This window comes from Mobula hypostoma, chromosome 6, assembly GCF_963921235.1.
Source record: "Mobula hypostoma chromosome 6, sMobHyp1.1, whole genome shotgun sequence".
Taxonomy (NCBI): domain Eukaryota; kingdom Metazoa; phylum Chordata; class Chondrichthyes; order Myliobatiformes; family Myliobatidae; genus Mobula; species Mobula hypostoma.
The window spans coordinates 43,770,614-43,787,205 of record NC_086102.1 but is presented as its reverse complement, the minus strand read 5'-3'; positions in this window follow the sequence as shown (position 1 = coordinate 43,787,205).

Sequence of the window (16,592 nt, the reverse complement as noted above, 5' to 3'; positions counted from 1 at the left end):
TGTATCATTCCCTATCTTAAGAAGCCTATTATACTTTGTAATTCAATTTTTTTTTGTGAAAACAAAATAAGCCTGGTATTTTATCAGAATATGAATAAGTTAATAAGCTTACTGACTAGAGGATTCAGTGAGTAGTGTTGTAGCTACTGTTAAGTAAATACGTGTACTGTATTTCATTCTGGTCTGGAATAACCCATTCAGGATAAACATTGGCACTGTGGACAAGGTAAACAGAGTAATATAGAATTATTCAACAGCTTGGAGAAAAATAAAACAAATTCAATATGGTATGAAGAAAATTATTTCATTTTATGATAAGGTAGTGTTATTGCATAATTTCCCATGAGGTGAACTTCAACTCCTGTCAGTAGCTGGAATGAAAGGCGTAATGATGAAAATTATACAAGAGCCATTGATACGGAAAGGGTTCCTGCACTTGAAATCTGTCACTCACAATGATGGTACTAATTTTGCTTCAAGGACTGGAGCCTGAAATATGCAAGACCTATTGTAAAAGTGAATGAGTAATGGTGGGGAGTGGTAGAGAAGGCATTGGAATTCATTTCTAAAACTGATAAAAATGGACACTGTGTATAGGAATCTGTTTGGGTATCATTTCAGGTCCTTGAGAACAAAATTTTGGCTGTTGGTCTAGTGTGCTCTCAGAGAAGACGTTAAATAAAGACTTCTCTGCCTTTTCAAAAGGATACAAAAAGACACCATGCCACTATTCTAAAGATGAGCAAGAAGTTTCTTCCCATTATCTAAATCTATATTTGTGCCTCAATTAAAATCTTTATACTAATTTTCTCTGATTAATAACACATTGATCTTTATGATATTTTACTGTCTAACCATGCTTTAGGGAGCACTTCCCCATGGCCATGCCCAGCAATATGCAATTTCCCTAACCCTCCTCTTTACCTTGCTTATCCTAATAACCTCATGAAGAAAAGTTCTGTCAAATGGGATTTCCTGCTTGAAATTTCCTTTCAAGTAACAAATGATTAACAAATAGATAGGTGCAGAATTTGCATTGCTGCCACAATTATGACTGCTCATTTGAAACAGTTTCCTTTGGTGGAGAAATTCATAGTAGGAAATAATTATTTTAAAATCACCTGTTCAGGAAAGATATGTTGGAAAACTTAGCACTTCCTCCAGGCAACACTTTTTACAGCCAATTAAGTACTTACGGCAAGTAAGTAAAGATTGACAGATGCATTCATCTTGGTAGCCAGGGAACAGCACACAACAATCTCTCACCAAAAGCAATGTATCAATGATCATATAATGTGATTTTAATTATGTTGACTGAAGAATAAATATTAGCCAAATAACCAGGGATCTCCCCTGCTATTTTTTAAAAATCATGCCATGAGTTCTTTTATGTCCACCTGAGAGACCAGATGGGCAGTATTCCTGGTGCAACATTTGACCACCAGCCAAGATTTTTGACTTCATGCTCTGGAGTGAAACTTGAAGCCAGACTTTCTGAGGCAAAGGTAACACCAGTTGATCCACAGCCCATTTAGGATGTAAAACATTTATTTCATCAGTTTGGAATCCAGCTTCTACTTTCTTCACAATATAATTAATAATTAATAATGCATTTGTTGAACATCCTTCTGCCTTTTCTGTTTCCACCCCCACCAGTCTACTTTCAACATCATACCGGTTCCGGGAAGTAAGGAGAAGCTTTTGTGTTCCTTTTATCATCTTTACCAACTGGATAATCCTGAGAAGATGAAAATAAAACACCAGTGAATATATGTGTGGTGTAAGCATACAGTTATTTAACATGGACACATGCCAAAGAAATGACACGGTGATAAATATTGAGACATGCTGCCACAGTAGTCTGTGAGTAGAAAATTGTTGATATCTTTAGCTCATTCAGAGCAAATGCACCTGCTTGGCCAGTAAATGAAGATCTAAGGATGAATTCCACATCAAGTCAGAAATGGATCAGTATTTAGGCATTTTAGGTCCAATAGTGTTCTGAAATGCCTTTTCCTATAAGAAAAAAATAATCATGCTTTTGCACAGTAAGATAAAGGAAGTAACAAACTCTGTGATGAATAAAAGAAAATGTTTGCAGTATGTGATTGGTTTTGGGGAAAAGCGCGGAAGAGATATATAGGATGTATGTGGTTCACTCGGTTACCTAGTGATATGCGTAACTGCCAGAAAATTGATGGCTTAATAAATTTAGTAGCGTACTTTGTGTTCGGACTGAGTGAAATTTGCAGCATGCCTATTGCTGTTGCTCAGTTACACTCAGCTCAGCTGAGAATATTGTGGTCATTCAGGATGGCAACTTATAAATTAGTTCATGAATCTCTCCTCTATCTGGTTATCTGAAAAAAATCATAGATGTGTTCTTTTGGAGTGGTTTCACAAAGGAGAACTTCATAATTACTGTACATTTGAATGTTTTTACACCTCAAGCAGAGGAATTCAGACTGGTTCCATATCTAGTTCTCATGATCCAGGGGTTGAAAGAGCAAATGTGTACATCATGTGACACACAAAATGCTGGAGGAACTTAGCAGGCCAGGCAGCATCTATGGAAAAAAAGTACAGTCGACGTTTCAAGTCGAGACCCTTCAGCAGGACTGGAGGGAAAAAAGCTGAGGAGCAGACTTAAAAGGTGGGGGGAGGGGAGAGAAGAAACATAAGGTGACAGGTGAAACCTGGAGGGGGAGGGATGAAGTAGAGAGCTGGCAAGTTGATTGGTGAAAGAGATACAGGGCTGGAGAAGGGGGAGTTTGATAGAAGAGGACAGAAGGCCATGGAAGAAAGAAAAGGGGGGAGGAGCACCAGTGGGAGGTAATGGGCGGGCAAGGAGATAAGGTGAGAGAGGGAAAATGGGATGGGGAATGGTGAGGGGGGGGGGGTGCATTACTGGAAGTTTGAGAAATTGATGTTCATGCCATCAGGTTGGAGGCTTCCCAGATGGAATATAAGGTGTTGTTCCTCCATCATATGTGAAGCCTTGTCACAACAGTAGAGGAAGCCATGGATAGACATATCGGAATGGGAAGTGGAATTAAAATGGGAGGCCACTGGGAGATCCTGCTTTTTCTGGTGGATGGAGCATAGGTGCTCGGTGAAGGGGTCTCCCAATCTACGTTGAGTCTCATTGATATACAGAAGGCCACACCGGGTGCACTGGGCACAGTATATGACTCCAGCAGACTTACTGGTGAAGTGTTGCCTCGTCTGGAAGGACTGTTTGGGGTCCTGAATTGTAGTGAGGGAGGAGGTGTAGGAGCAGGTGAAGCACTTATTTTGCTTGCAAGAGCAAGTGTCAGGAGGGAGATCAGAGGGGAGACATGAATGGACATGGGAGTTACGTAGGGAGCGATCCCTGCAGAAAGTGGGGGTGGAAAGATGGGCTTGGTGTGGGATCCCATTGGAGATGTGTTGGAGGTGGTGGAAGTTTCGGAGAATTATGTGCTGGCTGCGGAGCTGGTAAGGTGGTAGGTGAAGACAAGAGGAACCCTATCCCTGGTGGGGTGGTGGGAGGATGGTTTGTGAGCAGACGTGCATGAAATGGAAGAGATGCGGTTGAGGGCAGTGTTGATGGTGAAGGAAGGGAAGCCCCTTTCTTTGAAGAAAGAGGACATCTCCTTCGTTCTGGAATGGAAAGCCTCATCCTGAGAGGAGGCGGAGGTGGATGAATTGAGAGAAGGGGATGGTGGTTTTACAAGTAACAGGTTAGGAAGAGGTAGAGTCCAGGTAGCTGTGAGAGTCTGTGGGTTTATAATAGAAATCAGTAGATAAACTGTCTCCAGAGTTAGAGACAGAGAGATCGAGAAAGGGGAGGGAGGTGTCAGAAATGGACAAGGTAAATTTGAGGGCAGGGTGGAAGTTGGAGGCAAAGTGAATGAAGTTGATGAGCTCCGCATGGGTGCAGGCAGCAGCGCCAAAGCAGTCGTTGATGTACTGAAGGAAAAGTGGGGGATGGCCACCAGCGTAGGCTTGGAACATAGACTGTTCCACATAGTCGACAAAAAGGCAGGCATAGCTCGGGCCCATGTGAGTGCCCATGGCTTTACCTTTTGTTTGAAGGAGAAATTATTTTGAGTGAGGACGAGTTCCACTAGACAGAGGAGAGTGGCGATGGAGGGGAACTGGTTGGATTCGGTGTCCAGAAAGAAACGGAGAGCTTTGAGACCTTCTTGGTGGGGGATGAAGGTGCCAGAAAGCAATGGAGAGCTTTGAATATCATGTATCAAGTGATTTTGGGGGAAATTGACTCTAGGGTTTCTTCTCATTCATGATGATTAGGAAGGTGAGATTTACTCACAGCCAAAACTCAAAATGTTTTGAACTCATTAAATTTAAATTTTGGTCGTATGGAAAAAGCAAGATGGGTTAACTTTGATATCAAAATCACACTTACTGCCATCAGAGCAGGGGTTCCCAAACTTTTTTATGCCATGGACCCCCGTCTTTAACCAAGGGGTCTGTGGACCCTGGGTTGGGAACCTCTGCATTAGAGGAAGATTTAATTTTTTAATGCAATTCTAATGAATAAAGTTTGGTATCTTTTAAACATTGTGTTACCAAATCATGTCTGAATGGATGTTACAGAACGAAGTACAGAATTATAGAAAACCTACAGCACAATACAAGCCCTTCGGCCCATAATGCCAAACATGTACTTACTTTAGAAATAACCTAGTGTTACCCATAGCCCTCTATTTTTCTAAGCTCCATGTACCTAACCAGGAGCTTCTTAAAAGACCCTGTTGTATCCGCTTCCACCACAGTCGCCAGCAGCCCATTCCACGCACGCACTACTTTCTGCGTAAAAAGAATTTACCCCTGACATCCCCTCTGTACCTACTTCCAAGCACTTTAAAACTGTGCCCTCTCATGTTTGGGTGATCTGTTAGTTTTTGTGCAAGTGAGGGTTTGGAGATGTTTGGGGTTTGTGAGTTTTCGTTTCTTTTTCTGTTCATGCGGGGGGGTGGGGTGGGGGGGGTGGATTTGATGCCTTTCCTTCAGCTTCCTCTACAGCTTTCTGTGTTCTATGTCGTTCTGGAGAAGACAAATTTCAGAGCTGTATTCTGCATTCATACTTTGATAATAAAACAAACCTTTGAAAGGTTATATCCAGATATGATATGTGTGCATGAAATTCTTGTGTGAATTGGACCAGAGCAAATCTCCTGGTTCACCATACAATGCTATTTTGTATGTATTTTTCATGCACATTTGAATTGCTGCTTCACTTTTCTCCACCTGCCTGATATCTTGGCAGGACTTTTAATGTGGTCGTACATCATACTGCTATTGCTCTCTCATTCATGATGCAGAAGGTTATGTAAAGCTGAGGCTTTATAAAGCATTATTCAGACCACACTTGGATTATTGAGTTTTGGGGCCCTTATCTAGGAAAGGATGTGTTGGCATTGGAGAGGGTCCTGAGGAGGCTCATGAGAATGATCCCAGAAATGAAACAGTTAAATTATGAGATACCTTTGATGACTCCAAGCCTATACTTGCTGGAGTTTAGAAGAATGGGGGGGGTGAGGGAATCTCATTGAAATCTACCAAATATTGAAAGACCTAGATAGCGTTGATATGGAGAGGATGTTTGCTGCAGTGCGAGAGCCTAGGACCGGAGGGCACAGCCTCTGAATAAAGGGACATCCATGTAGAACAGAGATGAGAAGGAATTTCTTTAGCCAGAGGGTGGTGAAATTTTAGAACTCATTGCCACAGACTGCTGTGGCAGCCAAGTCATTGGGTATGTTTAAGGTGGACATTGATAGGTTACGGGAAGAAAACAGAAGTATAGCCACCATTGAGCACATCTATATGGAGCAATGTAGCAGGATAGCAACATCACATCAAGGACCCCACTATCCAGACCATGCTCTCTTTTCACTGCCTCTATGAAGAAGAAGGTACAAGAGTCTCAAGATTCGTTATTTTTGATTTTATTTTTCTCTTTTTGTTCTTGCACAGTTTATTGTTTTTTTTTTGCATGTTGGTTGCTCGTCCATCCTGTTTGGTGCAGTCTTTCATTGATTCTATTGTGATTCTTGTATTTACTGTGATTGTTTGCAAGAAAATGAATCTCAGGGCGACATATGGTGACCTATATCATGACATATATGTACTTCGATAATGCATTTACCTTGAACCTTGAACTTTGGGATTGAGAGGGACAATAAATCAGCCATGATAGAATGGTAGTGCAGGTTTAATGAGCCGAATTCCAACGTGTTATATGGTCTTATGTATTTGTCTCTTCAGGTACTTGACGACGGGGTTGGAATGGGCGCGGGGGGGGCGGATCCCTAGCCTGAGATTTCGCTGCAGTACTGAGTAGGTGGAAAAGGTTTGAAAATGCCATTTTCTTTGGGTATGGTAAATTGAGGCACCCTCAAGTGGGCAGAAAAGGCTCCATAGCATCATCTTGACAAAGAACATGGTGATTATCCCTGTATCCAAGACAATATTAACTCCTCAGTCAACATCAGTATAGTAAATGACCTGAGCATTATCTCACTGTTGTTTGTGGATATTGTCATACATAACTGGGCAACCCCATTTCCTACAGTTCTACACTGACTACTTAGTAATCAATTAGCTGTAACCATACCTGAGTAAATAACCAAATTCTGCCAACACCTATTTTTTTTCACCCAGTTTCTTATTGCACCCTTACATTGAAGCTTACACTAAACTAAGGATCTGTCTTTGACTACCTCACATTTCTCACGTTCATTCTTCTCTTTAGCAAAATAGGCGATAGCTTCAAAATATTTTATTTTCACTCACTTGTGTGGAACAGGCACTTTCAGCCTATCAAGTGGCACCAACTAGCAACCCACCTGTTTAACACTAGCCTAATCACAAGACAATGACCAATTAACCTACTAACTATGGTGTCTTTGGAATATTGGAGGAGACCGGAGTACCCAGAAGAAACCCATGCGATGATGGGGAGAATGTACAAACTCCTTACGGAGGCCACCGGATTTGAACTTCAAACTCTGAGGTCCCAAGCTGCAATGGCATCATGCTAGCCACTATGCTACCGTGGCACCAATAAAGATTTCAAGAAAACACTATCGTTCTCTTTATCCAACCAGACTCCTTATTTGGCATACAAGTTGCTTCATTCATAGTAGTTCCAAGAGACCATCAGCAAGACTAAGACTACTGGTTTCAAAATTTATCTATATTTTACGGTATGCATCTCATACTAATATGCTAGTTCCTAGTGAACACATTACTAATTTTGATAATAGTGATATACTGACAAAACAATATGCCAAGCACTTACGTAATCCAAACCCAAGATCTGCTGCAAAATAACGTACTGAAATTGTTAGTTTCCTTTGAAAGTCTTCTCATGTTACTCAGCTATTTCTCCTGACATAAAGGAGGTTTAGCAGGTTAATGCTGGCTTTCACAGCATTTCTATCTGCCTCATTCCTCCAATTGGTTCTTGCAAACTATTTGTATGAGAACTGTGATATTTTTTAAATGCAATCTCCCAATGCCATCATGTCTGTTAAAACAGCAGTGCCCAGCAGGAACAGTAGCCATTTTAATGTCCTAAATTTCTTCAGTACTACATACAAAGGATACTCATAATTAAGAATAATGCATGCTTTGAGATTCTAAGCCAGCAAATAAAAACATTTGGGCAGAAGTACTATATGCCTAATTAAGCCTATGATTTGTTATGCTGTTTGTTTGACATCTAGTGATGGATGACTAGAATTTCGTCCTATTAAACATCAGAAAAATCAAAGCTATTGTCTTTGACCAGATGGAGCCTCATTTTAAAATTTGCAAAGCAATCAATTTATTTTCCCATTCTCTGTCTGCTAAGAAATTAACTTGTGCAAAACTTTCCTGTCAACGTCCTCTCTCATATCAAGTGTTGTTTGCCCATCAGCCACTGCAACACTTCAGATTTAAAATGTGTTCAAATTCTTCTGTGGCCTCAACCCTATCTCTGTGACCTTCTGCAGTCCTAGAATTTTCTGCACAAGGCAAAAATTAGCATAGATCAGCTGATTTGAATGCCTTTTTGTGTGCTGTAGGATTGGATATAATTTTATGTATATCCTTGTTTTCCTCTGTCCTTAGAAAAGTTGCTGTAATTTTAGCTGTCTGGGCTATATGTTTCATTTAAAAGTCTCAGACTCTCAACCATTTTATTGTTCTTTAATGTTTGATTAAGTTTTTGTTCAAAGGCCCTGATGTCTTTCCAATTTCTAATCAAATTCAGTCTGCTAACATTGCTCTTTATAAAGCCTGTTGTTATGCAGTACATGCTGAATAAATGGTAATTGGATGTTGCTGCTCTGAACTATTCAGCAATATTTTCGAACATACAATACAATTTCCTACTAAATAGTGAATTATTCAATGTGATTTAGTATATGCCAGATCATCACAATATTAATCCTGATTGGTGCCAAAATGCTCTCAAAAATACTTAGAACTAAAGTGGAGTGGTTTTAAGCTCTGCCATTCCACATAGTATTGAAGACCATATCAACTGGGATAAGTGATAGGTTGTTTGACAGTGTTAGATTCAGCGAGTTGCTTATCCACCTCACAGGTCTCAGATATATTCAATTCAAGATTTTACATAACTTCTAAATATCTTATCAAAACTTGTGATGTTCTAGATTGGTGGCCTTATGAAAATAGACAAAAGTTATGTGAAGTGTTCTTTTTCTCAAATGCAAGCACACCTGTAGTTCATTCATCAATAACCCAGCTGAGGCTCAGCTTTACAAGCACCAGTCTGGCCCACCTCAAAGTGTACAATTAATACTCCAGTGACAGCGGTGTACTCAAGTACCACACCCAATGGATCCAGGTTCGAATAAGTCTGAAGTTGCTCATACTGCTACAATTTAGGAATTTAGTGGTTACCTATACCTAACCTTCCCTTGGCAGTAAATTCAAATCAATATTGACATTGTAATTTGAAATTAATCCTGTAAAATATAATAAGAAAAACTATCATTAACATTTAGATTTTTATGATTTGTTAAACTGCCTCTCTCTACCAGATTCACATTTATAAAGCCTTTGTAAGTTCCCATAAATGTTTTTTGAAATGTTATGGTCCTGCTCTAAAGCTATTCAGCTGAACGTTCCTGCTTGCAGTGCACCACCAAGATTTGTCATTACGGGTGCAGCATGCTGCTAGTGAAATTCTGCTGAATATTTATATTCCCATGTTAATCTAGGTGAAGCTGTGTAAAAAATATGATGAACACTCAAATTATCCATGAAATGGAAGTACAGACTAATCTTAATAGAAACACTCTAATTAAAGACAAATGTTATCTGCAAACGTGATCAAATAGAGAAGGCACTAAGGGGTACTACAGCCTCCTACTTACTCAACATTGGAGACATTCTTTGACCTCTTTGCCAGCACTTTGATAGATTTATAAATTTTCAATTTTTTTGGCTAATTATAATTTGTCTTTGACCAGAAGGTTCATCTAGCTGGAGAACCTGTAAAAAAAAATTTACATAAAAGATGGAGTGTCCAATCTATAAGCATCATATTAGCTTTGCATAATTTCACTATGAAGCAATGCAGATGAAATAAACTAAGGCAATTTAGTTCGCATTGAAAATGGTTGCTGAAGGGAGGGATAAAAATAAATTGTGCCAAGTTTATTTAACTTGATAGCATTTACTGGTTAGAAGCTTTGAGAAAAAGAATGTTCTATATTACACAGTGATATTCATAACCTGAGGATATTTCTAAGCATCTTAAAGGTAGTGAAGCACTTCTGAAGTATGGCCACTATTATAATAATTGTAATTGACTTGTATATGTCCCATACCCCAACCCCTGTCTTAAATAACAATGTAATAATGATCAGTTAATTAGATTTGAAATGTTGCCTATGGATGAAAAATTGTTCAGGACATTAGGAATAATGGCTTTCTCTTTGCTGAAAGAGTGCCATGCGATCTTTTTGTCTTCAAGTGAGAAATGGAGCAACTGTTTAACGCTTCATTTGAAAAAATAGTATCAGCAAGAATATAGCATTTCCTAGGCACTATATTGGAGAACTAAATTAGATTTACGTGTTCAAGGTCCTCACGTAGTTTGAGAAACATTCTGGGGTGCATTTAATATAAATTTCTATCATACCGTGTCCATTTTGATTCCCAAAAAATCTATTCCTTTTGGTTCTTAACATATAAGTTCAATACTTACAATTTTTACTTTTATGAAGTAAAATAATTATTTCCTCCACTTGGTCTGAAATTTCATTCATGTTTTAAACAACATTTTAAAGCAAAAATGGACTACAATGAGTAACATGATTTCAGCTTGTGATTTTCCTATGAAAATTGACAGAGATCTTTAAAGTTAACTCAATGTATAAAGAAAGATATAGAAAGGCATCTAATAAATAAAATCAAATCAAGTTTAATTATCATTCAAACCATTTATGGATATAGCCAAATGAAACAGCCTTCCTCTGGGTCCAAGGTGCAAAAACATACACATGCATTCAAAATAACGAGAGAGAGAGAAAAGCATTTTCATGGAAGAAAAAGCATTTTTACTCCAAGACCCTGAGTGATTAAGTTCCTGGCAGTCCACCCTGTAATTCCACCCATCCACACTGGATGAGGATAATTTGCATATTGTCTCCTTTGCTACCATTCCTTCATAATATTCAGATGCACTGGAAGAATACTTAAATACTTTGAAAATATTAGGTTAGATACTGCATTGAGGAAATTAGGTTGATTTGTGGATTATCTTGAGTTCTTCTTAGATGAAGGAATTTGTGTCAGATAGGAGACAGAGTGATATCTCATTGGGTTGCATACTATATACAGTATATGTGGTATTTGTATCCTTGTATTTGGGGTTCTAATGTGATCTTGACATGAATCCTTTTATAATAAATTATTATTAATGTTTTCTTCAGTAACGTTGATGTGATAAGTATGCCTATCGAACATCATTATTTTTTATAATATAATTCAGTTAAAGGACCAGCTGAATGAATAAAAATCCCTTCAGTAAAAAAAAAATGATTGACTACTTTTATTACAAAAAGATATAAGCTGGTGCAGAATGAATTAATACTGATACTACATTAACTTCCAACAACGTCAAAATCAGCCTTAAAAAGCATGGAGGTATGTTGCCAGATAGCCTGAGTGAAACTGCATTACAGAATTATCTTCCTTTTCCAAAAGTATATGCTTTTGGAGAAGGATGTCCTCATCAGAGGATCAAAAGTTCAGAGGGTCAGCAACTTTAAATTCCTTGGTATTATTTCAGAGGACCTGTCCTGGGTCTAGCATGTAAGTGCAATTATGAAGAAAGCAAGGCAGTGCCTCTACTTCCTCAGGAGTTTGCGAAAATTCAGCATGACATTTCAAACTTTGACAAACTTCTATGGATGTGTGGTGGAGGGTATATTGACTGGTTACATCAGAGCTAATGCCCTTCAGTCAAGTCACTTTTTATTGTCATTTCGACCATAAATGGGAAATTCTACTAAAAGTAGTAGATATGGCCCAATCCTTCATGGGTAAAGCCTCCCCCCCCCCAATGGTAAGCATACTTACATGGAGCGCTGTCCAAGGAAAGCTGCACCCATCATTAGGGGAACCCCACCAGCCAGATCATTCTCTCTTCTCACTGCTGCCATCAGGAAGAAGGTACGCACCACTAGGTTCAGGTACATTATTAAGTTATTATCCCTCAACAATCAGGCTCTTGAATCAAAGGAGATAACTTCACTCAACTTCCCTTGCTCCATCACTGAAATGTTGCCACAACCTATGGACTCACTTTCAAGGACTCTTTGTTCTTGATATTTACTGTAGTTCTTATTTATTTATCTCTTGTTGTTATTATTATTATTTCTTTCTCTTTGTATTTGCATATTTTGTTGTCTTTTTCACCCTGGTTGAATACCCAGTTGGTGCAGTCTTTAATTGATTCTATTATGGTTATTCTGTTATGGATTTATTGAGTATGCCCATAAGAAAATTAATCTCAGGATTGTACATGGTGGCATATATGTACTTTGGTAATTTTCTTTGAACTATCACCTACATAAAATGGCACTACTGTGCACATTTTCCTCTTCCATCACAACTGATGGAATTTTGGATATAGTTAAGGTTATTTCCAGGTCAATATCATTTTACTACAGTATGTTTTACTTAAGAGCGGTGGAATTTCAGCTTTCATCGGAAACAAACCATGATTCCAAAATACCAGTAAAAGTCCTGAAATCCAGTGTAATAATAATCAATTTCATGTATCCAGTCACATTGAAACAGAGGCATAAATTGCAAGCAGCAAGGTTTGGTTTTCAGTTGTGCCATGTGTTTTGAGCTATCTGCTTTTTGGCCTGTGCTAATTTTTTCAAGAGTTTTGCCTTTGAATTAACCTACCACAACTCAAGAATTGACGGTATTACAGGAGGAGGTAATTCAGCTTGTTCAATTCAGACCTGCTTTATAGAGCAGCAATTCAGAGTCACACTTCCTTTCAGATAATAATCCAATGCTTATTTGAACTGTACAATTCAATGAGATCTATCACTTCACCAGACCCTAGCCACGTGGTAACTTTTGGTACTTTTGTTAATTTACTTTTCTTTACCCACACTAATTGTAAGTACTGCTGTCAGACCAGTTGCAACTTTTTTTTTAAGGACAGATGAAAGAGCAGCAGCTAACAATTCAGCTCCTCATGCCTAAGCTGCAATGGATGTGTAATCTTGACCTGAAGGCCACTTAAGGCATGAACAACCTCCACTAAACAGTGAAGAGATAGAAGAGGTCTCCAGCTTTAAGTTCTTTGGAGTTAACATCACAGAGGAGCTCTTTTGGACCACCAACACCCCCTTGATAGTAGGGAAGGTTCAGCAATATTGGGAGATTAAAGAAAGTAAATCTGCCCCAAAACCTTTAGCGAAGTGTAATTGAGTGCACAGTGACCTACAGCATGGCAGTATGGTACACTGGCTGCAACCAGATTGACCAAAAAACACTTCAGCTTAGAACATCATTGGGACACAGCTACCAGATATGGAAGCCATCTACATCTCACGATGTCTACGGCAGGCTCGCAAAATTTCGATGGACTCATCCTACTCCAGTAATCACCTGTTCAATCTCCCACCATTCGGCAAGAGATACAGAAGCATCTCTGTATGGACATACAGACCAAAAAACAGCATTTTCCCCAGGGCTCTGGTGCAAATGAACAATGCCCCCTTTTCAATTTGTTAGTTTTTAAGTCAGTTGTAACTTAGTTGTCACTCTAAGTAACTCAGACATTATTTGATATTTAGTCATTGCATTTTTAGTAATTGAATTGCCTGTGTGCTGTTCTACACTGAGTGCATTAGCACTGCAATCTCATTGTCCTCAGCAATGAAAATAAAGCTCTATCCAACTTTCCCATACTGATCTTTGATTCTCATAATACCTAAAATTTATCACTCACCCTTGACTAGTTCAAGATTCAAGGCTGTTTAATGCTGTTTCCAGTACGCAAGTGTAAAGAACAAAATTATTGTTACAGCACAAAAGACACAATAAGATAAAGAATACAATAATATAAAAAACACATTAAAATTGAATACATAAGATAGCTTGTATACATAGATTGATTGTATCTACATTAAGTTCCACTAGGTGCAGAAGTGTCGGTACATTAAGTGACTCTGACAGGAAATGACAAATGGTGGTGGTGGGGTGGGTTGGTAGCTGGAGCAGTTGATCAGTCTTACTACTTTGGGAAGGTAACTGTTTTTGAGTCTGGTGGTCCTGCTGTGGTTGCTATGTAACCTCCTCCCTGATGGGAGTGGGACAAATGCCCCATGAACAGGGTGGGTGGGATCCTTCTGAAGATACTGGCACCTTTCTGTGTACAGTATATGTCGTCTATGGCGGGTAGGCTGGTGCTGGTGAGCATTGGGTTGTTTTGATTATCTGTTGTAGAGCTTTCCTGTCTGCCGCAGTGCAATTTCCATACCATGCAGTGATGCAGCATGTTAGGATGCTCTTTGCTACACATCCATATAAGGTCATGAGTATTGATGTACATATAGTCCAGCTCTATTCAGCCTCTTTAGAAAGTAGAGGCATTGGTGAGCTTTCCTGATTGTGTAAGGATGTGTTCTGGGACCATGAGAGGTTGTGTGGGATTTGCACTCCCAGGAGTTTGAAACTGTTAGCGGTTTCCACTGCTGTGTGGCCAATATAAAAGAAGGGTTTGAGTGGTGTGAGTCACTGACTGAACCTTCACTAAGGAAGTGAATTTAAAACATCCTTCACTCTCTTGGTAAAGGAACATCACCTCAACTCCTTCCTGAATGGTTGACCCCTTATTTGAGATGATGGCTGCTGGTTATAGACACGCCAGTCAAATAAAGCCTCATTGCTGCATCTACTCTATCAAGTCCAGTTAGGACAATTCCAATTTCATCATTCTGTCCACATAACTGAAGTCCCTTATCTTAAAGATTAAAAATTAAAGATTAGCTTTTTTTGCCACAAGTACATCAAAACATTGAAATGTGTTGTTATGCATCAAATCAAATCAGAGAGAATTGTGCTGGGGGCAGCCTGCAAGTGTCGCCACGGCTCCAGTGTCAACGTGGCATTCCCACAACATACTATGGAACGTGGGAGGAAACTGGAGCACCTGGAGGAAACCCACACAGTCATGGGGAAGCACGTACAAACTCCTTGGGGTTAGTGGTGGGAATCGAACCCCAATTTGTGATTGCTGGTGCTGCAAAGTGATTGCACTAATTGCTACGTTACAATGCCATCCCCAACTTTTCTCCACTTCTCTAAAGTTTTGCATCTTTTATAAAGTGTGATAATTGGATTGGACATAATCCATACTCTACTTATTAAACAAAAATTTTATAAAGGTTCATTATGACTTCCTTGGTTTTGTACCCTATATCTCTACATATAAAGCCAAGGAAAGTGTATTTCTTTTTCAAATACTTTCTGAATATGCCCCCAGATCTCAAATAAAACAGAAAATACAGAAAACAGTTAAGCAGCACCTGTGGAAAGAGAAGCAAATTTAATTTTTCTGTTTTATTAGAGCTAGAAAAGTTTTTAAAAAATCTCATTTTAGTTAAAGTCACAGAGTGGATTGGCAGAACAAAGTGAAAATTTTTGTTGAGGTAAGGTTACAGTTTCCCAAGTGATCAAGTGTTTGTGGAGCCATCTAGTTATCAAATTAATGAGAGCTTTCAGAGGAAAACAAAGAGACTTTGAAATAGATCAGAGGTATTGCTGAAACCCAAAGCCAAAAAGGCAAGTGGGGGGCGGGGGTTGATGGAAACCTGAAAATACCTAGCAGTTCAAGGTTTATCTGTGGAGAGGGAAAAGCTTAAGTCAACCTTATAGGTGGACAATCCTAACAGCTCATCCACCTGTAATGTTAACTTAAGCTTTTCTAGGTGGATAATCTAACAGCACAACTGGCTATTTCTGATTCAAACTGATGGAGTGAGTCATCTGATGTTGGATGCAAGTCCTACAGGCTGCAACGTGCCCAGGCAGAAGATGAAACTCTTCCAAAGTGGAACAGGGTAGGAGGCCTAAGACAGATAAATAAGAGAGGGAGTGGAGAGTCAGAATTCTATAGATGCCAGAATCTGCAGGAGAAACTCAGGGTCGAGCAGCATCTGTGGGAGGGAAGGCACAGTCAACATTTTGGGTTGAAATCTTGAAAAGATCCTTTATTAGCGATTCTTGTTCTTCCCCCAATTACTGCTCAATCTGAGTTCATCCAGCAGATAGTTTATTGCTCCGGAGAGGAAATGGGATGTAGAATTAAAGGTGACTAGATGATCTAAGTCATTCCTGCAAGTTGAATAGAGGCGTTTTGTGAAGAGTTCACCCAATCTGTGTTTTGTTTTGCCATTCAAGAGATCACAATGTGAGCACTGACGGCAGGTCACAGGATTGGAAGAAGTGCAAGTGAATTACTGCTTAATCTGGGATGATATGAAGGTAAGAGGTAAAATGATAAATTTCTTGTCGTTTGATGGGAAAGACCCATGAGAAGTGGTTGATGATAATGATGGAAGACCAAACCAGGACACAGGTTATAGTCCAAACACAAGGAAATCTGCAGATGCTGGAATTTCAAGCGACACACGTAAAAGTTGCTGGGAACGCAGCAGACCAGGCAGCATCTCTAGGAAGAGGTACAGTCGACATTTACCTAGAGATGCTGCCTGGCCCGCTGTGCTCACTGGAAACTTTTATACAGGTTATAATCCCATTGGATTGTTGAAAGGGGAGGGGAGTGGAATATGTGGCTGGTGGCAGAATAATGCTGAAGGTGGTAGAAATTGCAATGGAATGTGGGGGCTGGTGCAGTGAAAGGCAGGGCAGGGAAAGCATTTTCTTGCTCTGGTGTGGAGGACAGGAGGACAAAGATGCAGGAAAAAAGATGGGAATGTTGCTCCGTCAGCTGCGACGGAGGGGATTGAGGGTTGAGTAAAAAATAATTTCATTTGCACCTCTCTGGAAAGTCTCACCGTCAAACCAAA